The 21,891-nt window shown below is 43.4% G+C and overlaps 1 protein-coding gene across 1 annotated transcript in view; it reads left to right on the forward strand.

Annotated features, from left to right (window-relative positions):
• Positions 1–8,757: 8,757 nt before the first annotated feature.
• Positions 8,758–21,891, forward strand: part of LOC104299325 (oncostatin-M-specific receptor subunit beta) — a 60,280-nt gene continuing 47,146 nt past the window's right edge. The window contains exon 1 of the mRNA XM_009899483.2: positions 8,758–8,787. The gene's annotated coding sequence lies outside the window, so the exon portion shown is untranslated. The remainder of the gene's footprint in view (positions 8,788–21,891) is intronic.

The raw sequence follows: 21,891 nt of genomic DNA on the forward strand, positions 1-21,891 counted from the left end.
CTGCACTGAATCACTCTCTTCAAAGCCAATAATGATTAGCCCAAAAGTAGCTGAGGGACTTCAGCAAGTCCTGTAGTCATAACCGCCCTTTTTCTTCTCCCTCTGGTCTTCTTCGGAAGATCTAGTAAAGTTCCTTCACAGTTACCAGATTGTTTTTCTGAGTGTTTTCTTCTGCAGGCTAGTGCATGATATTAATCCTCAAATGTTCAATCAATCCTGTAATAGAATAATACTTGCAATTTTACACTGGAAGCTTAAACTGAAATATCAAACTCTAAGGCATGAACTACTGGTTCACTGTACCCAAAAGGCTATATATCTGCTCTCATTCATAATCTTGAGGCTGATGATGCCACCTCAATTCCCAAGCAAGGCACCCACAGTCTTCAACAAAATACCAAGGAAAGGATATTTTTCTTCAACACCAAATAAATTTGACACAATTAAAGAGCATTATTGTCCTCATGGACAAGAAATTTCTGCTTTTTGGATGCCAAGACCAAATGATGAGGAATCTTACTGCCTGAACAAAAAAAACCAACTCCACTTGCTATCACTTACAGCCTAGCTTTGGTGTCAGAACTAAGCTGTTGTAACTTCTATACTATATTGCCTTGTTTGCTTTTACATATCATGCCTCATTCGGTACTCTTCAATTCAAAATATACTACCTTCAGATAGTATCAGTAGGACTGGATATTTTACATAGCATTGATTTACCACACTGAACACTACTTCTGAATGTATGAAGTGTGGTGTTTTTACTGGCATTTATATAAGGCCCTATGAAAGTGACATATGTCTCATTTACTGACTAGCTAACACCTAGAGATTCCACCAACCTCTACCAGAAAAGTCACTTAGAGAACTTCATTTCTACCCCAGCTACTTGCTATGTAAGTATGGTACAAGTAGAATACTCCCATCTCCGAAGAAGATAAACACCCTAAATAGAGCCCATGCTCAGAAGACTCCCTGCTCCTCTCTCAGCATACCCACTGGAGGTTTTGCCATCTTTTTCCAGATCATACCTTTCCAAATACCTGTAGAGAGATGTATTTCCAGTATGAGACAGTGGTTTTTGGATCTGTTTAGATCAGCCAAGATTCTGATCATCCTACCCCACTGCATCCCATTGCATCTTTTCTCTTGTGTGACAGTAAACTCTTGTCACTTCAAAGGCTGTTCCCTCCATATGCATCATCTGTTATTGAGATTTTGAAGGCTGACTAGTTTGAAATACCGTTCTCCATTCCTCTTTCTCAATTTTCAGATGAGTGTTCTGAGATTGCAACCATGCAAGTTTATTCCTTTAATCTCCTTGCGAGTCCTTTTTTTGTCAAGATGAACTACTGCTACTATGCTGTGGCTATTGTTCACTTGTATGGAAGAGCATTTTAAGGGATAAGAAACCATCCAAAACTATCATGTTAACTTAGTCTTCTGCTGAAAATGGCATTTAATTGTCAGTAATGCATAACTAACACAGCTATAGAAAGCAAGACTGGACTCTCTTCTGCCTGATACACCATTGACAAAGCTGTCACCTAAAGCTTTCCTTTTCTACTTTTGTGCCTGAAGATCATGGCAGGCCTAGAATGAAGTTAGCTTGGCTTTTGGAAATACTGGTACATTTGAAGTCAGGAAGAAGAGCAGATGGAATGGAAAGAAGATCCCACAGAGCTATTTTTAGAAAGGTTCTTATAATGACAACTAGATTTGCATGGTTTAGTTGGTTGGGTGGTGTTGGATGATAGGTTGGACACGATGACCTTGAAGGTCTCTTCCAACCTGGTTTATTCTATTCTATTTTTATTCTATTCTATTTTAATCAAGCCATTGTCCCTGTTTCTGAGTGTTGACAGTAGCAACACTTAACACATACCTATATCTGTTCAGATAACAATCTGAAACCCAAATGCCATTAAATTCAGGTTCTGCATTAAAAAAACAAAAACAAACCACAACAAAACCCAACCACAAACCCAACACCAAAAATACAGTTAGTTATTACTCCTTTTTGAGACTAATATCCCTGTTTCACATCATCAGAAAAAGATGTTTAGAAAAAACAATGCTTTATTAGAAGGAAAAAATGCAGTGGAAAGAGGATGTGCATTGGATGTAAAAATGAGTCTATTCCATAAAGAAGATTTTTTTTTAAAGGAATGTTAGAAAGGAAGATGAGATGTTGCTTAAAATATCATTTTCCAATATTTATTTATTTATAGACATTTGGCTACTCCCATTGCAGGCATCTTTCCTGCTGCAATTTCTATTTTTGCTTCTTCTTCTCCTTCTCCTTCTCCTTCTCCTTCTCCTTCTTCTCCTTCTCCTTCTCCTTCTCCTTCTCCTTCTCCTTCTCCTTCTCCTTCTCCTTCTCCTTCTCCTTCTCCTTCTCCTTCTCCTTCTCCTTCTCCTTCTTCTCCTTCTCCTTCTCCTTCTCCTCCTCCTTCTTCTTCTCTTCTTCTTTTCTTCTTCTTCTTCTTCTTTTCTTCTTCTTCTTCTTCTTTTCTTCTTCTCTTCTTCTTCTTTTCTTCTTCTTCTTCTTTTCTTCTTCTCTTCTTCTTCTTCTTCTTCTTCTTCTTTTCTTCTTCTTCTTCTTCCTCTTCTTTGTTTTTAATCATAAGCATTCCTAATCTCTTTAAACTTTAATCAGTCCTTCTTTAATGATATTTTCTCTCCTCTTTCCTACCACCAAATGCGCTCTTGCTTTCTGTCTTTTTCTAATAAAATTTTCAGGCCTTCTCTCCTCTCCTTGCTGTTTTATTAAAATGCAAAGCATAAGCCTCACTTGCTGTCAGCTGTAATTTCAATGAAGTCACAATCTGTTTGGTTTTTTTCCTTTTGAACAATTTCCTCATATTTCTTTTCCTTCAATCCAGACATTTTGCAAAGATTGTTTAAAAAAACTCCAACAACAAACAAACCAACCAACCACACTACACAAAAAAACCCCAAAACCAAACCCAGAAACAATGCAGAAGAAGGGATTAGGATTAGCATTAGGATCAGGAAGCATTAGGATCCATGCTGCTGCCTCTGAGTTTATTGACTGTCCTTTCCTCTGAGTGCTTCTCTTCAAGAGACTGCTGATTTCTTAAAATTGGTCTAAACTGAGAGATACGAGAACACTATTAGAGTGACTGTGCAAGCCTATGTTGCCAGAGTCCTTGTATAAATTTAATTTTCATCTGTGGTGGTTTGAGCCTTAACTGGAGCTTAATCATAAAAAAAACCCCACATAATAATCTGGGGTCAGTTTGTAAGTAGGAGAAGTAAATTTTTAACAATATATATATCTTGCAGTAACAGGGAGGGTTTACCAGGGTAAGGAATAAGGATGAATAGGAAAATATACAAAACCAAATTTGGACAGCCTTGTAGCTCTCTCGATGTATGTGGATTTCAGTCCTTTAGAGACACGTGGATGCGGCAGGGAGAAGATCAGGCCCAACCATGTGGCAGAACCAGGAGGCTGGCAGTGGCTGCTGGTTGTTTCGAACAGGAGAGGCAGGAGCAAAGAAAAAGATGGCTGCCACATTCCCCCCTTTATAGTCTTGCTGGACAGGAAGGAGGAGAGGAACAGACCAACTCAGGACCCGTCTTCTCAGAAGGAAGAAACCACGTCCACCCAGATCAGGCTTCTTTTCTCCCCTGGGGGAAGCATGGCTCTCCCAACCCTTCCCCCGACGGCCCCCACCCAGATGGGTGTAACTCAGCACAACATCACATTTTTTAGGAGTTCTAAGTGTTACAAAAGATCTTTCAGAATTCTAAGAAACTCAAGAACCTCCTTTATATCAGTTCTCTTTCTCCCAAACAAGAGGAATGATTTTGCTGTTCCACAGAAAGTTTATAGATGCCCTGCATTTCTTTCTTGGAGTTAAAATTATGAGTAGAAGAGAAGAGAATAGAATAGACCAGGTTGGAAAACACCTTCAAGATCACGGAGTCCAACCTATCACCAATATCATCTAATCAACCAAACCATGGCATCAAGCACCCCATCCACTCTCTTCTTAAGCACCTCTAGTGATGGTGACTCCACCACCTCTATGGGCAGACCACTCCAATGGCCAATCACTCTTTCCATGAAGAAATTCTTCCTAACATCCAGTCTAACGTCCCCTGGCACAGCTTGAGACTGTATCCTCTTGTTCTGGTGCCTGGGAGAAGAGACCAACCCCCACCTGGCTACAACCTCCCTTCAGGTAGTTGTAGAGAGCAATAAGGTATACTCTGAGCCTCCTCTTCTCCAGGCTAAGCAACCCCAGCTCCCTCACCTTCTCCTCATTTGGCTTGTGTTCCAAACCTCTCACCAGCTTTGTGGCCCTTCTCTGCACATGGTCCAGCAAATCAACATCTTTCCTAAACTGAGGGGCCCAGAACTGGATGCAGGACTCAAGGTGTGGCCTAACCAGTGCTGAGTACAGGGACACAATGACCTCCTTGCTCCTGCTGGCCACACTATTCCTGATAGAGGCCAGGATACCATTGGCCTTCTTGGCCTCCTGAGCACACTGCTGGTTCATGTTCATGCACTTGTCTATCAGTACCCCCAGGTACTGACTGGCCACTCTCCAGCCACTCTGACCCCAGCCTGTAGCACTGCATGGGGTTGTTGTGGCCAATGTGTAGAATCCAGCACTTGGAATTGTTAAATCTCATGCCCTTGGACTCTGCCCATCTGTCCAGCCTGTCAAGGTCCCTCTGCAGAGCCCTTCTACCCTCTAACAGATCAACACCTGCTTCCAGCTTGGTGTCATCTGCAAATTTACTGATGGTGGACTCAATTCCCTCCTCCAGATGATGAATAAAGATACATAATAGGATGGGGCCCAGCATTGATCCCTGGGGCACACCACTAGTGACTGGCTGCCAGCTGGATGTGGCACCATTCACCACCACTCTCTGGGCTTGGCCCTCCAGCCAGTTCCTAACACAGCACAGTGTGTTCCTGTCCAAGCCACGGGCTGGCAGCTTGGCCAAGAGTTTGCTATGGGGAACAGTATCAAAGGCCTTGCTGAAGTGCAGGTAGACTACATCCACAGCCTTCCCCACATCCACCAGGCGGGTCACCTTATCATAGAAGGAGATCCGGCTGGTCAGGCAGGACCTGCCCTTTGTAGATCCATGCTGGCTAGGCCTGATCCCTTGGCCATCCTGTAAGTGCTGTGTGATTGCACTGAAGATGACCTCTTCCATAATCTTGCCTGGCACTGAGGTCAGGCTGACAGGTCAGGAATTCCCTGGTTCCTCCATCCAGCCCTTCTTGTGGATGGTCAGGTTCCAGTCATCTGGGACCTCTCCAGTGAGCCAGGTCTGTTGAAAAATGATGGAGAGCAGCTTGGTCAGCTCATCTGGAAGCTCTCTCAGCACCCTAGGATGGATCCCATCCACTCCCATGGACTTGTGGGGATCCAAGTGGCTAAGCATGTCTCTAACTACCTCCTCCTGGAACACAGAGGAACTATACTGCTCCCTGACTCCATCTGCCAGTCCAGGAGGCCAGTTGTCTGGAAGACAACCTATCTTGTTATTAATAATGGGGCAAAGAAGGTGTTAAGTACCTCTGCCTTTTCCTCCTCTTTATTTACAATATTCCCCTCCATGTCCACTAAGGAGTGGAGGTTGTCCTTGGCCCTCCTCTTGCCATTAATACCTTTGTAAAAGAATTTTTTGTTGTCCTTCACAGCAGAGGCCAGTCTAAGCTCTAAATGGGCTTTTGCCCCTCTAATTTTTTTTTCTATGTGACCTAGCAACATCCTTAAACATTCCATGGGTTACCTCTCCCAAAGATGATACACCATCTTTTTTCCCCTTAATTCACTCAGAATCTGATTGCCCATCCAGTCTGGCTGTCTTTCAAAAGTCATGGCTGTCTGGGGCAGTCCCCACAGACTGGAAAAGGGGAAACATTACTCCCATTTTCAAAAAGGGTAAGAAGGAGGAACCAGGGAACTACAGGCCAGTCAGTCTCACCTCTGTGCCTGGAAAGATCATGGAGCAGATCCTCCTGGAGGCACTACTGACTCAGAAGAATAGTGAAGAGGTGATTGGGAACAGTCAGCATGGCTTTGCCAAGGGCAAGTCCTGCCTGACCAACCTGGTGGCCTTCTATGAACAGGTGACAACATTAATAGATGAGGGGTGAGCAACTGATGTCGTTTCCCTGGACCTGAGCAAAGCCTTCAACACTGTCCCACACCACATCCTGGTCTCCAAACTGGTGACACATGGGTTTGATGGGTGGACCACTAGATGGGTAAAGAACTGGCTTGATGGCCGCACCCAAAGAGTGGCTGTCAATGGGTCCATGTCCCAGTGGAGGCCAGGGACAAGCGGAGTCCCTCAGGGATCAGTCCTGGGACCAGGCTTGTTCAACATCTTTGTGGGTGCCATGGACAGTGGCATTCAGTGCACCCTCAGCAAGTTTGCTGATGACACCAAGCTGTGTGGTGCAGCAGACACACTGGAAGGAAGGGATGCCATCCAGAGGGACCTGGACAGGCTGGAGAGGTGGGCACAAGCCAAACTCATGAGGTTCAACAAGACCAAGGGCAGGGTTCTGCATCCAGGTTGAGGCAACCCCAGGCACAACTCCAGGCTGGGCAGTGACTGGCTGGAAAGCAGCCCTGAGGAGAGAGACTTGGGGGTGCTGGTGGATGAGAAGCTCAACATGAGCTCTCAATGTGCACTTGCAGCCTGGAAAGCCAATCAGATCTTGGGCAGCATCAATGACACAAGAAATGTCTTAATTGCTTACTTGCTGAGGCAGAAGTTCCAGGTAACTAATGAACAAGTTTCTCCTGGATGCAAAGGTTCAATCAGGTATCTATTGTTAGTTAATATGACCAAAATGTAAACCTACCATATTACTGTTAGGGACAATGGAAAAAAGGTCTATGCAGAGGAGATCAGCCACTCTGGATTCACTAAAATCTCATGCACCAAGGAATCCATATATGAGTCAGTTCACTAACATAACTTCATAGAAGGTACTGGTGAAGGTCCACAGGGAGTCCTCATACTGGAAAATTGTAACAGAGCACTTTGTAAACATTTGGCTTAGTAAAGAACTGTTTCAGTGGTTAGTAAATATGCTGAGTTAGAAGATGTACTCTAGATACCTCTGCAAATGCAGAGTAAATGTTGACAGAATTTCCAAAGTTACACAAAGCTGCTTAGTTTTATTCTTTAAACAGTACAGAAGATTAATTGCTGAATTAGAAGCTAAGACTAAAAGCCTTTATAAGACTGTTTATGTTGACAGGCATTTGTCTGTCAAAAAGAGTTTTACATCTGGACATGTGGACATACATAGAGCCATGCAACAAAAGTACAATTTTACCAGACTTAAAGAAATTATTATTAGAAGAAAAACAGAAGACTAAAGAATGAAAATTATAAAATTTACAGGATATATATATATATATATATATAAAAGAAAAAAAGTGGGAAAAGAAAAAGAAGCATGCTCTTGGCTAATACAGAAAATAAAGAATGAAAATAAGGATTAAAAGGAGAGAAATGAATATAAATTAGGAGTTATAAAATCTGCACAATTGATAACAAAAGCAGAAGATTATAGAGAGATCTATAACTGAATGAAGAACATGGAAAAGATTTCATAATTGTATTTAAAACAAAAAAACTCTCAATGTAATAGTTCTGCCTCTGGATGGGTTTAATCTGTCTGGAAGACTGGTTGAGGAGAAATTCTGCCTACTGATACTTACTTCTGAAAAAGCTTGAATGAGAAGGGAAATGTCAGAAAACCAAAAATAAACAGATAAAAGACATACTTACTAGGGATAAGGACCATGAATAGAATAGAATAGAATAGAATAGGAATAGAATAAACCAGGTTGGAAGAGACCTTCAAGATCATGGTGTCCAACCTATCATCCAACACCACCTAATCAACTAAACCATGCAACCAAGCATCCTGTCAAGACTCGCCCTGAACACCCCCAGTGACGGTGACCCCACCACCTCCTCAGGCAGCCCATTCCAGTGGGCAATCACTCTCTCTGTGTAAAACTTCCTCCTAACCTCCAACCTCCCCTGATGCAGCCTGAGACTGTGTCTTCTTGTTCTGGTACTGGTTGCCTGGGAGAAGAGACCAACCTCTGCCTCACTACAACCCCCCTTCAGGTAGTTGTGGAGAGCAATAAGGTCACCCCTGAGTCTCCTCTTCTCCAGGCTAAGCAACCCCAGCTCCCTCAGTCTCTCCTCAGAGGGCTTGTGCTCCAAGCCCCTCACCAACCTTGTTGCCCTTCTCTGGACACGTTCCAGCAAGTCAACCTCCTTCCTAAACTGAGGGGCCCAGAACTGGACACAGTACTCGAGGTGCGGCCTAACCAGTGCAGTGTACAGGGGCAGAATGACCTCCCTGCTCCTGCTGGCCACACTGTTCCTGATGCAGGCCAGGATGCCACTGGCCCTCCTGGCTGCCTGGGCACACTGCAACCTCATGTTCAGCCTACCATCAACCAGCACCCCCAGGTCCCTTTCCACCTGACTGCTCTCTAGCCACTCTGACCCCAGCCTGTAGCTCTCAATTTCCTAGACTTCTAAAAGCTGTAGCAGAATCATAACTGGTTGAGGGGCATTCAAATGAAAAATACGTTACCCTTTTTTTTCAGGACTAGATGTTATCTCACATTTTCAGAAGAATTTTCATTTAAAAAGGAATATAAAATCATCTTTGTGGATGACACAAAACCAGCAGTGTGGCAAGTGAAAATGAAGATAAGCAGAAAGTAACCACAAATTACTTGGGTGAGCTGAATTCATGTAAACTAGACATTTAAGTGGGTTTAGATGAACAAAAGGAAGAAGAGTTGCCTAGAAATAGCAAGTTTGAAACGGACATAGGTTGAATAGCTTGGGAAGTACATGTAATGTGTTTGCTTCCCCAGAACCCCTTCACACTCAGTATCTTCAGGCTGTTAACATGTCAGCCATAGATAGACTGTCAAGTAATCTTGCTGATAATAATAATAAATAATAATAAGCCAGGTTGGAAGAGACCTTCAAGATCATTGTGTCCAACCCCTCAACCAATCCAACCCACCTAAACAACTAAACCATGGCACCAAGCACTCCATCAAGTCTCCTCCTGAACACCTCCAATGATGGTGACTACTTGTCACATAAGAAATATTTTTTTCTTTGCATTTTCCTTTCTACATATAACCATCATGTCATTAAATTACCACTGCTGTCTGAAGTTTACATTTGTTTGGTCAGATATGACCAGATATGTGAAACATGGCAGATTGAGGTTCTATTGCTGGCTTTTTAATCAGAGTGCCTTACTGCTTCCTTAGGCACCCTTTTGCAATCTCTTATGATTAAGCTGTATGAAGTGTGTGGACAGTCTCAGTACTTCTCCCTTGAGGACAGGCTGAGAGAGTTGGGATTGTCTGGAGAAAAGAAGTCTTCAAGGAGACCTTATTGTAGCCATCCAACATCTGAAGGGGACCTACAAGAAAGTGGGTGAAGGACTTTTTAGGGTGTCAGGTAGTGATAGGACTAGGAGTGTAGAGGAGTGTAGATTTAGATTAGACATCAGGAAGAAGTTCTTCACCAACACTGGAACAGGTTGCCCAGGGAGGCAGTAGAAGCCCCATCCCTGGATGTTTTTAAGGCCTTGCTGGACGTGGCTCTGGACAACCTGATTCTAGATCCCTGCCCATGTCAGGGGAGTTGGAAGTAGATGACCTTTGAGGTCCCTTCCAACCCTGACAATTCTGTGATTCTGTAGAAATACCAAAAAAAAACCCCCACAACACAACACCAAAATAAAATAAATTTTAAAAAATCCAACAAACAAAACCCAAACCAAACCAAACCAAACCCTATCTCAATAAAAATGCCTAAGCAGGAGGTATTTCCTTTTCTAAAGCAGCACCACCTTGGATTGCATTTCTATATCCATCTGATTTCTTCCAGTTGCTGTTGCTCTCCTATGGGATACTGCAGTTTCTTTCTGATCCAAACCTGCAATAAACAGTTTTGTAGTGGTTGAAATGCGTACCAAAGCGCATCTAAACCAGTTCCTTCCTTAACCCCATGATAGGACAAGGAGATTGTCCTGGAACCAGCTGTAAATATGAGCTGAGTGCTGATACAAGCTGCGTGTTGTGATTCTTGGGATTTGTGTAGAACTAGCTTATTAAGCAAATGCACTTCTAGCTCAGGGCAACAGCCTGGCAGCAGGGAGATAACACCAATGTGTCTGCACACGAAAGAGTAGGCCACATCACACAGAGATGCCTGAAGCTGCCCTGTGTTATCAAAATAGATTGCAGTGAAGGGCCTAAATCTACCACATAAAGGTTTTCATGGCCTCTCTCTTCAACTTCCCTGTTGTCTTCATCTTTTGTGTTTACCCTGTGTCTCAGAGCAGACAGCAGATAGATGTTTTGCTTATAGGCACTTAGCTTTCAGCCTGGTGTTTACAAAGCACTGTAAACCTCTGCAAGCCATTTCAGGAGTAGAAATCTTAAAAAAAAAAAAAAAAGTAAATAAATGAAAGGAAGAAATGGATTTTTTCCTACTATCCATTACTGCCTGGATGCTAATGGCTTTCTCCTGCCAGTGGCTGAGAATCTCCTGTAAGGAAGTGAGTTCCTTCATTATTTTAATGTAATTTGAGTGCACTCAGTGCCTTGCAAAGGCACTTGACACCTCACAGGAGCAGATGCTAAATGCTCAGTACATTAACTATCTGACTGCTGCCCTCAATCTTTCTGACAATTGTGGGAGTTTTGTTTGGTTTGTTTTTTAAAGGCAACATAATGTTGTTCAAATATTGATAACTCCACTCCTGATATCCTCTAAAGAATGAAAATAACTCATTGTCACTTAGTGATCACCTGCAAATAACAATACATGAGATGATCCCTATCCTCAACTTTCTATATTAACAACACACTCTGAGAAACTAGCATTCTGCTACAATCTAGTTTGTTAACAAAGATTCATTCCATTAAATGCTTACTAAGTAGATTCACAAAACAGGTAGTTCTTCTGAGTTTTCCAAAGCCAAAGAGCAATTTCTGACTGCTAAACTCAGCTTTCTTTTTCATGGGAGAAGGAAGTACTGAGCTCACAGCAATAAAGTGTTTTCAGAAGTTTTTCCTCTTCTGTGGAGCAAAAGAAAAGCTGACAATGTAAATTTCTTTAATGCTTAGTAAGTATTTGGAGACAGTGGTTTATTAGTATACGAATCATCTATAAACATGCCCCTGTGGTATTCAAGAGGGTAAAAAGAATGAAATAAACTCTTATTTTCCCAAATTGGAAGCAGCCAGACTCTTTGCCCTCAGCTGTGTGGAAGGCAATGTCAAAAAAAAAAAAAAAAAAAAAAGAGAAAAGCTGTTGTTTTGTCCAGAAAGTACCTTGGAAGTTTTTCCTGTGAGGACTTTCACCTGGATGAATCTTGAATCAGAAAAGACACAAAAAGCCACGAGGTTCTCCCACATCAATGAGTGCATTGATGTGGGAGAACCCCATTGATGTGCCAATAAACATATGTGGCTGTGGAAAATTACAGCAATTTACAGACCTTGAAATATCCGAAAGACTTCAATGCGTTAACATACTGCGCCACCTAGCCTTGCCTAGGGGACATTTTTCCTCTGGAACTGGGGGAAATGTCATGGGGTGATGTAGCACTCAAGAAGTGTATTTAAGTGTTGGGTATACACAGAAATACTTCCCTGGGTAAAACACTCTAGTACGGGGGTGGTATTTTTCTACCTTATGTTTGTTGTCTCATCAAGCTAAATCAGAAAAGGTACCCTTGCAGGAAAAGGCTTGGTCTGCTAGACACTTTACATAGAACGAAAAAAATGATGTTGCTAAGCGTTACAAGTCCAACCTTCTGCATGCCTCACAGCTCAGTGCAAACACACCTGACATCACCAGAAAAGCCAGTAGTTGTCAGCACTTATTTTCCTCAGGGAAGCAATATGGACAGCAGAGGCTTGCCAATACAACATTGGGGTTGGCATAACTGGTGTAAGAATGACCACAGTCCCCTCAAGCATGCATAATAATTGTGAAGATGTTCACGAACTGCTCTGATGATGTATCCTTTGGGCTGTTCCTTCCAACCTCTGTCTCCTTCCTTGTTAATTGTCCTTAACTGGCGCTATCAGCCACACAGACCTCAATTTCTGGCACTGTGGAGTTTCTGATTGATTGGTGCTCTCAGTCAGCTAGTCCAGGATGTGTTTCTGATACCTCATCTTCCACAAGCTAGACTTCCTTAGCCTTGCCTGGATGCTCTGGAAAACACAACACTGAAACCAATGTTGCAGCAAAGATTCTTTTATTCAGTATGGTAGAGAGGAAACACTGCACCAAATGCTAGCCATCAAACTATTGAGCCTCACCATCTAAAGAATTCAAGCTGTAATACAGACAGTATTCTACACATTACATCACAGAATCATAGTATCATAGTATCAGTCAGGGTTGGAAGGGACCACAAGGATCATCTAGTTCCAACCCCCCTGCCATGGGCAGGGACACCCCACACTAGATCAGGCTGGCCAGAGCCTCGTCCTGCCTGGGCTTAAACACTTCCAGGGATGGGGCCTCAGCCACCTCCCTGGACAACCCATTCCAGGGCTTCACCACTCTCATGGTGAAGGACTTCTTCCTCATGTTCAGCCTGAATCTCCCCACCTCCAGCTTCATTCCATTCCCCCTAGTCCTATCACTACCTCATAGCCTGAGAAGTCCCTCCCCAGCCTTCTTGTAGGCTCCCTTCAGATACTGGAAGGCCACAATTAGGTCACCTTGGAGCCTTCTCTTCTCCAGACTGAACAGCCCCAACTCCTTCAGTCTGTCCTCATAGGAGAGGTGCTCCAGCCCTCTGATCATCCTCGTGGCCCTTCTCTGGACACGCTCCAGCATGTGCATATCCCTCCTGCAATAGGGGCTCCAGAATTGGACGCAGTATACAATAGAATAGAATAGAATAGAATAGAATAGAATAGAATAGAATAGAATAGAATAGACCAGGTTGGAAGAGACCTTCAAGATCATCGCGTCCAATCTATCATCCAACACCACCCAACCAACTAAACAATGCAACCAAGCACCCTATCAAGTCTCCTCCTGAACACCTCCAGTGATGGTGACTCCACCACCTCCTCAGGCAGCCCATTCCAATGGGCAATCACTCTCTCTGTGTAAAAATTCCTCCTAACCTCCAGCCTAAACCTCCCCTGGCACAGCCTGAGACTGTGTCCTCTTGTTCTGGTACTGGTTGCCTGGGAGAAGAGACCAACCTCTGTCTGTCTACAACCTCCCTTCAGGTAGTTGTAGAGAGCAATAAGGTCACCCCTGAGTCTCCTCTTCTCCAGGCTAAGCAACCCCAGCTCTCCTCATAGGGCTTGTGTTCCAAGCCCCTCGCCAACTTTGTTGCCCTTCTCTGGACTAGTTCCAGCAAGTCAACATCCTTCCTAAACTGAGGGGCCCAGAACTGGACACAGTACTTGAGGTGTGGCCTAACCAGTGCAGTGTACAGGGGCAGAATGACCTCCCTGCTCCTGCTGGCCACACTGTTCCTGATGCAGGCCAGGATGCCATTGGCCCTCCTGGCTGCCTGCCTGGTCTCACCAGAGCTGAGTAGAGGGGTAGAATCATCTCCCTTGAGGTGATCTGGGTTGGAAGGGACCTCCAAAGGTCGTCTAGTCCAACCCCCTCTGCAGCAAGCAGGGGCATCCTCAACTAGATCAGGCTGTTGTGAATGCATGATGTATTTTAAGAAAATCTGGAGACTGCTTACAGCAGTTCCACTACCCCCAGTGCCTGCTATGGTAGAAATCCCCACAAACATTTTAAATAACTAGCAGAGGCCTGAGAGTATCTGGATGCAGCAAGCCCATCTATCCTGCAATTCAGATTTCTCAGTTCAGTTTCTTTTTACCCAGGTTAAAAAACCTCAGTTCCCTCAACTACTCCTTGTAAGACTTGTTCATCACCACTTCGGTTGCCCTTCTCTGGATGTGCTCCAGGACCCCAATGACTTTCTTCTGCTGAGGGGTCCAAAACTGAATCCAGTATTTGAATTATAGTCTCAGCAGTGCCCACCAAAGAGGGATGATCAAGTCCCTAGTCCTGCTGGCCACACTATTTCTCATACAAACCAGGATGTTGTGACTGCCTGGGCACACTGACGACTCAGACTTCACATCTGCTCTACAGAGTGAAGGTCCATAGCACTGCAAGAATCCACAGGGAGACTTCTTCTGCTTCTGGGTATGTCCAGTTGTATCATACAATCAGTCAAAACAGGCTGCTGTATCTGGACACAGCAGTGCTATGCATAGGACCTGAATAAGCTGAGTTTAACATAACCATAAAGGTCCCACATAGCCCTGCTATCACTGTAACTAATGTTCTGATCACACAGAAATTCTGGGCTCCTTTTGCATCCTGGCAAACTTTCTCACAGGAAAAAGAAAAAAAAAAAAAGAAAAGGAAAAAAAAGCAGCAGCAGCATGATTCCAGAATATTTGAGAACACAGTCTCAAAACACGACAGCGCAACAGCTATTTTTTTTAGCACACTGTGTTGTTTCCTCTCCTATTCTGAAATATTCCATCAAGGCCAAATTCAAGGTCTTACACATCAGTTCAGGCAATCCTAAGCACAAATACAGGCTGGGCAGAGAATGGATTGAGAGCAGCCCTGAAGCACAGAATAACATACTGTTTTCAGTTGGAAGGGACCTTTAAAGGTCATCTAATTCCTGTAGTGAGCAAGGACATCTTCAACTGGATCAGGTTGTTCAAAGCTCCAGCCAGACTGACCTTGAGTATTTCCAGGGATGGGGCATCAACCACCACTCTGGGCAACCTGTTTCACCATCCCCAGTGTGAAAAGATGTCTTCCTTATGTCTAGCCTAAATCTTTTAGTTTAAAAGAATTACCAATTGTCACATAACAACAGGCTATGCTAAAAACAGTCTGAATCTTTCTTATGAGCTCATTTTAAGTATTCAAAGTCCACAATAAGGTCTACTTTGAGCATTCTCTTCTCCAGAGTGAATAATCCCAACTATCTCAGCCTGTCTTTACAGGAGAGGTGTTCTACCCCTTCAATTATTTTTGTGGCTCTCTTCTGGACTCATTCCAACAGGTTCATGTAATTTTTGTGCTAAGGATCTCAGAGCTGCATGCAGTACTCTATGCAGGGTCTCACCAGGGCAGAGTAGAGAGGCAGAATCACCTCAGACAACCTGTTGCTTCTTCTGATGCAGCCCAGGGTATGGTTGGCTTCCTAGGAAGTGAGCCCACATTATTGGTTCATGCCCAGCTTTTCAACCACCAGTACACCCAAGTCCTTATTCACAGGGCTGCTATTTATCCCTTCATGCCCCAGTCAGTATTGGTACAGGTATCTCTGAATGGCACCCTGTCCCTCAGGCATTTCAAGTGCACCACTCAGCTTGGTATTATCTGCAAACTTGCTGAGCATACATTCAGTTGCACTATGTCATTGGTGAAGATATCAAACAGCACTGGTCACATTATGGACCCCTGAGAATCATAGAATCACAGAGTGGTAAGGACTTCTAGAGATCATGAAATCCAATCCCCCCGACAGCACCCCTTCCTTCTAACCATGCCATGTCATAGAATCACTTTGGTTGGAAAAGATTATTGATTCCAAGCATTATCTAACTCTACCAAGTCTGGTGCTGAGGTTTTTGTGTTGTGCCACATGATGTGACATCTGTGGCTGTCATGCCACAGCTTTTCAGAGGCAATTCTGACATCATAACGCTTCTCCTTCAAGACTAGTTTAAAGACCTGTCAATGAGCTCTGCAGGCTCCTGAACAAAGACCCCCTTCCTCCTTTGAGAATGGTGAAAGCTATCTGATGGTAAGAGGCCAGGTGCCATGTAGGCAATCTCATTATCAAAACCCTCAAATCCATGATAGTAATACCAGCTACAGAGCAATGCATTACCAGACTGGGTTTGTCTGTTTCTTTCAATGTCTCCTCCTTGTAAGTTTTCAAGGCCAGGTTGGATGGGGCCTTAGGCAACTTGGTCTAGTAGAAGGTGCCCCTGTTCATAGCAGATGGGTTGGAACTAGATGACCTTTAAGGTCTTTTCCAATCCAAGCCATTCCATGATTTTATGACCATACTCTTGGTACTTTATTAGTGCTATTAGTCTAGTAATTTATTAGTCCAATACCAAATACGGAACAAATTTTAACCCACGACGCCCATGTAAATAGTTGTTCTTGCTGCTCTTCCACCAATTTTCCACAAGATGGTAGCAGAGAGTTACTGCTGAGGAAAAAACCAAAGTGAAAATTCTACTGTCTCAAATTTGCGACCCAGACAGTGGATGTTTTGGAACTTAATCTCTTTGGGATGAGGCAGTAAACGACACAGTCACCAAAAGAACGCCTTAGACAGAAGCTAATTAACTTTCTGGAATCCCATCTAGCTGTCTGTTAAACTGAGTCTGAATACACTTGGCATGTATTCATGTTTCCTGCACGCTTAAACTTCATATGCACAGAATTGTTCCCGTATAAATGCATATGAATTTAAAACCTAGTTGGGGGATTTCCCAACAATTTCATTTCTCTGGGTATGACTATTACATGCTGCACATATTTGCCCTTCACAGGAAGATGTCGAGGACACACAGTGCCTGTGAAGACACACAGTGCCTGTGAAGGCACACAGTGCTTTCATAATATCCTACTGACCAATACTGTTCAACTTGAAAGTAAACTTGAAATTCTTCAGTTGAAAGAAGTTCAGATTCATACTTGAAACAGCCAAAACAAATGACTAAAGGACGATGAAAATGGAGGCAGCCACTGACCTCTAGTTAAGGCTATGCTGTCATTCAGAAGGACACAGAAGCTCACGAGAGTTGGAGAGGCAGCCTACTTGTGCCTTGCTCAACCTAATGCAAAAGGCCCTTTACAGTGACAGGCACAGTGAAAATGTCTACAGATAGGTCAAAATTTATGTAGGTGGACACTCAGGAGGCATTCACAGAACAAGTGCAGATAAGCACAGCATTCCTCTCTCCCATGTTTCATGAGGCAGTTCAGGTTGGCAGAGAGCAACCCTGGATTGACTGCAAACTGAGAAGCATATTGAGAAGCAAAGAATATTATCTCAGTCCATCACTAATATAGCTGCACAGTTTCAGTTGCTTTCCTCTTCAGCTGTGGATGGCCAAAATTAGAATAGAATAGAATAGAACAGAACAGAATAGAATAAACCAGGTTGGAAGAGACCTTCAAGATCATCGTGTCCAACCTATCATCCAACACCACCCAACCAACTAAACCATGCAACCAAGCACCCTATAAAGTTTCCTCCTGAACACCTCCAGTGATGGTGACTCCACCACCTCCTCAGGCAGCCCATTCCAATGGGCAGTCACTCTCTCTGTGTAAAACTTCCTCCTAACCTCCAGCCTAAACCTCCCCTGGTGCAGCCTGAGACTGTGTTCTCTTGTTCTGGTCCTAGTTGCCTGGGAGAAGAGACCAGCCTCTACCTGTCTACAACCTCCCTTCAGGGAGTTGTAGAGAGCAACAAGGTCACCCCTGAGTCTCCTCCAGGCTGAGCAACCCCAGATCCCTCAGTCTCTCCTCATAGGGCTTGTGTTCCAAGCCCCTCACCAACTTTGTTGCCCTTCTCTGGACATGTTCCAGCAAGTCAACATCCTTCCTAAACTGAGGGGCCCAGAACTGGACACAGGACTCGAGGTGTGCCTAACCAGTGAAGTGTGCAGGGGCAGAATGATCTCCCTGCTCCTGCTGGCCACACTGTTCCCGATGCAGGCCAGGAGAAACTCCAAGAACATTACTGAAAATGCCTTGTCATTCTGGCTGCACTACAAAGTACAACTGAAGTTGTTCCATCCAGTGCAGTTCAGCTCAAGAATACTGCACTGTCCTTTCCTGCAACTATTGACTCTAAATAGAAAATGTTCCTGGCTGGGAATTAAATCTTGCATGAGGAATGCTGCTTATGGAAAACAGTGGTTTGCTTTGGTTTTGGTCAAAAGTTGCTAATGTGCAGTCAGAAATCAGTTAACAGTGGCTCACTGTTAAGAAGGAACAGTATCTTGAGGGGAATTGGATAGATCTGTCTCGGCTGTTAGCAGTCAACAATCTGTCTCCTAAAACAGAAGATGCCTAGGGTGTCCAAGTGACAGGAAGCTGTAAGGGATTACAGGACCATCAGAAAACAGGATTAAGATTCAAAAGCATCTTGACAAAGTAGAGAAATTGTGTCTTGAAAGGAAAAGAGCAAAGTTGTAGTGTTAAGCAGAAATAATTTAACAATCAGGAAAAGAGGAGTTGGCAAAACAAAATGGTCTCTTTTACAAAACAACACAGATGGATCTTAAATAAACAATGTCCTGCTGCTGACAATACAGCAAACAGACAGATAGAAACAGAAGTGTCATCTGTAAGTACAGTAATGATAAATCTCCTGTTGGGATGTCCTGTGTCCTTCCTCTTCTTTCAAAAACTGACTTGAAGAGAGATGCAAATAACTGTGATCACAATCTGTGTTCTTTAAACCATGGAAAGAATTGAGCTTGTTTAGCCTTAAGAGGGTTCAAGGGGTCTGGGTCTTAATATTCAATATTCCAAAGGCTGAAAAACAGCAAAACAGAAAATAGTAACTTTGTTTGTGAGCAGTTCTTATGCAGACAGTTGTGAGTATAAAGACCTAGTAAGGTGTGGTTTTTTTGGTTTACACGACAGAACTTTCTGCTGCTGAAAATAGAATCTAGCCAGAGACTGTCTTGGAAGGCAGCAGAGTTTCTGGTAGCAAAAGTTTTTTTGAGGAAAAATTCTGAGAATCAGGACATGAGTGTGACTCATTCTGCTCTGAGGCTAAATACTGCCTCTTTCACATTATGCTAAAGATAAGTCTACAAGTAAAACAAATTCAGACTTTTTCTTACAAGTTACTTTTAATCAGAGTCAACATCTCTAATAAATTGTCCAGAAACTCATGTGTACGGTCATTAACTAACTGGAATGTGAAACTCTTGAAATACAGAATAATATTTATACTTCAAATAACATAGTAAAGGAAAGTCTTTCACTGCATTATTTAGAATGGAACTTTAAATTGCCCCATTTATTTTCTTCCAAGTCCTTCATCCAGTGCCTGACAAAAGGTCATTTGTTTTGTTTTGGTTTTGGTTTGTTTTCCTTTGAAATTCTCCTGTTAATGCAGATAGCATTGTTCCAAGGATTTACTTTCTTCCTGAAGGGTGGAGAAATCAGAAAAATTACTTTTTTATTACTCATAAAGGGGAACATTTACAGCACCTCATAAGTCATTATGAGTAAAAATTATTGGTATACCAACATCAGTGGTAGATTTTGCAAGTGTTGGGAATACGTGATGTGACCTTACAGGCACATTGTTGAACATAGATCCCAGTAGAGAAAAGTCAGGTTTACTTGCTGAGAACCCACAAAAATTTGATGTGTGAAATGGAAAATATTTTATTTTATGCACAGATGACACCAAAAAGTTGAAACTATGTCATTAAAATAAAGCAGTTCTAAAATTAGTAGGGCTAAAATTTAGACAATCAAAATGGAAAGTCAAGCTTAACACCACCAGCAGTAGCCTCTCTCTGCTAGGGAGTACACTAATTTTGTCACTGATTTATTTATCCCTTATTTACTAATTAATTTATTTATGTGCTTATTTTAAAACTGGGACTGAAATATCATCTTGGGGTTCATGTCTGGTTATATTGCACAAATGATAGAAGTAGTCTTTGGTCTGAAAATTGACAAGAGAATTGAAAAACTGAAAGCAAAAAACCCCCAAGCCCCAAACCAACAATAAAACATACAACCCCCCCTACCAACACCAACACCACCCACCCAACCAAGCAAAACCAAAACCACACAAAAACCCCACCCACACAAATAACAACAACAACAAAAACCCAAAACCAAACCCAAAAATTATGTTACATGCTGCCAGGAAAAGATAGCTTCAGAGGGCCTTAAATAGTTCCATCAACTATGCATGATAAAAGCACACTGAGCTCATCTCCAGCTTGACTCTGATGAGTGAGAATGCTAGAAAGGCTCACTAAACCTCCAAGATTCTACAGACAAAAAAGCTTGAATCCATAGATGGACTGAGCCAGAGACAGGGAGCATCTGCATGTATTGAATTGGAAAACGGAGACTCCCATATAGTGATGGTTGGAAGCTTGTGACATCTTCTCTGCCTGCAGATCTGCAACTACAGAATAGACCCCATGTGCTGGAAGCAAAGTAGAGCCTCAGAAGAGTCATCTGATACAAAGTATGCAGAGGGTCCCACACGACATCCTGGTCTCCAAACTGCTAAAATATGTGTTTGATGTATGGCCAGCTCAGTAGATAAAGAACTGGCTTGACACCTCACCCAAAGAATGGCTGTCAATGGGTTTATGTCCAAGTGGAGTGATTGCCCATTGGAATGGGCTGCCTGGGGAGGTGGTGGAGTTGCCATCATTGGAGGTTTTCAGGAGAAGACTTGATGGGGTGCTTGGTGCCGTGGGTTAGTTGTTTAGGTGGGTTGGATTGGTTGATGGGTTGGACGCGATGATCTTGAAGGTCTCTTCCAACCTGGTTTATTCTATGTATGTATGTATGTAGGCCAGTGACAAGTGGAGTGCTCAGGGATCAGTACTGGGGCCAGTCTTGTTTAACATCTTTGCTGGTGACAAGGACAGTGGCATTGAGTGCACCCTCAGCACGTTTGCTGATGACACCAAGCTGTGTGATGCAGCAGACATGCTGAAGTGAAGGGAGGCCATCCAGAGGGATCTTGACAGGCTGAACAGGTGGGTCCGTGACAGCCTCATGAGATTGAACAAGACCAAGTGCAAGGTCCTGCATCTGGGTTGGGGCAATCCCAAACATGGATATAGGCTGGGCTTGAGACCAGCCCTGAAGAAAAGGACTAGAGGGTGCTGGGGTATGAGAAGCTCAACATGAGCCACCAGAGTGCACTTGCAGCCCAGAAAGCAAATCACATCCTGGGCTGCATCAAGAAAAGTGAGGCCAGCAGGTCGAGAGTGGTGATTCTCCCTCTTTACACTGCTCTGGTGAGACCCCCATCTCAAGCACTATGTCCAGTTCTGGGGCCCTTATTACAAGAAAGATATGGATGTGTTGAAACATGTCCAGAGAAGGGCCATGAGGATTATCAAGGAGTTGGAGTATCCCTCCTATGGAAACAGACTGAGAAAGTTGAAGCTATTCAGTCTGGAGAGAAGGCGGCTCTGAGGAGACCTTATTGTGGCCTTCCAGTATCTGAAGGGGGCCTACAAGAAAGCTGGGGAGGGACTTTTCAGGATGTCAGGTAGTGATTGGACTAGGGGGAATCGAGCAAAACTAGAAGTGGGTAGATTCAGATTAGATGTCAGGGAACTCAGATGGTATCTTCTCAATCCTGCCAATGAAGGGGGAATATCTTCACCGAATGGAGAATTCTATGGGTCAATACGTTTGCACAGCTGGTGTCAACAGTAAGGAATCAGCTTTGACCTAGGGACATTTTCTGAGTATTGAAGACTGCTAGGAGGAGATGAGAGAAAACTAAGTAGGGTAAAAAAATCTTTGCAAACAGGTTGGCCACCCTGACAAGAGGTTTAAACTAGTAATGACGAGAGAGACGGTGACTGGCAACGAAACAAGGGAAAGTAGACTGGGCTGGAAATCAAAGGGTTCTCACCCCAAGCTTATGTACACAAATAAGGAAGAACAGTATTCTGGGGGAAGCTCTCCTAATGGAGGAGGAATTATCAGATGTGGCCACCCATTTAGAGTGATGCTATC

Source organism: Dryobates pubescens, chromosome Z (assembly GCF_014839835.1).
Source record: "Dryobates pubescens isolate bDryPub1 chromosome Z, bDryPub1.pri, whole genome shotgun sequence".
Taxonomy (NCBI): Eukaryota; Metazoa; Chordata; class Aves; order Piciformes; family Picidae; genus Dryobates; species Dryobates pubescens.